At 33.8% G+C, this 1,238-nt stretch overlaps 1 pseudogene; it reads right to left on the bottom strand.

Annotated features, from left to right (window-relative positions):
• Positions 1 to 1,201: 1,201 nt before the first annotated feature.
• LOC101541146 (ER membrane protein complex subunit 3-like) overlaps positions 1,202 to 1,238 on the bottom strand; it is a 613-nt pseudogene continuing 576 nt past the window's right edge.

Here is a 1,238-nt window from a genome sequence, read left to right as displayed (position 1 = left end):
TGTGTGATTAACTTCTTTTTAAGTACATTGTGGTCTGAAAATGTAGCTGATTCTGTTTCGATACTCATAGTTTTATGTAGGTATGTTTTGTAGCTCAGTATGTGGTCTATCTTAGAGAATGCCCCACCTGCAATAAAGAAGAAAGTATAGTTGGCTTTGGGGGATGAAAAACCAGGTATATATCTACTAGCTCTTTGCTTCCATTTCTTCCTTCAAAGACAGTATTTCATTGCTGAGTTTTACCTCTGTTGATCTATCAAGAGGTACACAGCAGTATTGAAGTCTTTAACTACTACTGGCCTATTACCATTGTTTATTAGCTGTTGTTTTAAGTATTTTTTGATCCCTCATTGGGTGTATATATGGTTAAGAGTGTAATTTCTTGCTGATAGACATATCCCTGGATTATTAAGAAATGATCTATGCTTCCTCCTGTAACCTTTTTCAGCCTGAAATCCATGCTATCAGATACCAGTATGGCAAAACCAGTCTCTTTCAAGGAACTGTTTGCTTGAAGAATTGGTTTCAGCCTTTGACTTTCTGTCTGTCTTTATTTCTGACTATTTAAATTTGTTTCATATCAACAGTATAATGTCAGATTCATTTTATAATTGATTTTGACAGTATGTGTCTCTTAATTGGTGTTTCAGCAACTAGCATAGAGAAGTATAATTATAGTGTTTTTTGTCATCTTTATTTAGAAATTTGTTGTATGAGTGTGGTTTGTCTTGCCTTACAGTAACCGCTTAAGTTTGTCTCTGAAAATTGCTTTTGAGTCTATAAAATTCCTTATCTGCTATTTATCAGTGAAGTTGTTTAACATTCCTTAAAATATAAATGAGAGTCTCCATGGGTAAAGTATTCTTGGTGAGACCTTCATTTTATTAAGTGTTTGTTGTCATTGTTGTTGCTACTCTATCCCACCATTTACTTTGGGCTGAAAGGCTTTCATAGGATAGGTCTACAAATGTAAGGCACACTCTTTAAGGCACACTCCTTTGCATGTAATTTCCTATTTTGATCTTGCTTCTTTCAGCATTGTACCTTTATCTTTGGTTTTCATCATCTATTTAGGATATATCTTGGAATATTTTTATTAGGGTCACTTATTTATTTATGTATTATTTTATGTTTTATGTTTTTTTTTTTAAATTACCATGAGAGATATACAGTTGCAAAGTTGTTCGTGATTGGGCTTCACTCATGTAACAGTCCAACACCCATCATGGTCAGCGGCG

The sequence above is a fragment of the Sorex araneus genome, chromosome X, assembly GCF_027595985.1.
Source record: "Sorex araneus isolate mSorAra2 chromosome X, mSorAra2.pri, whole genome shotgun sequence".
In the NCBI taxonomy this organism is placed as follows: domain Eukaryota; kingdom Metazoa; phylum Chordata; class Mammalia; order Eulipotyphla; family Soricidae; genus Sorex; species Sorex araneus.
Note: the sequence above shows the minus strand (reverse complement) of the source record. Positions and strands in the feature narration are given on the sequence as shown.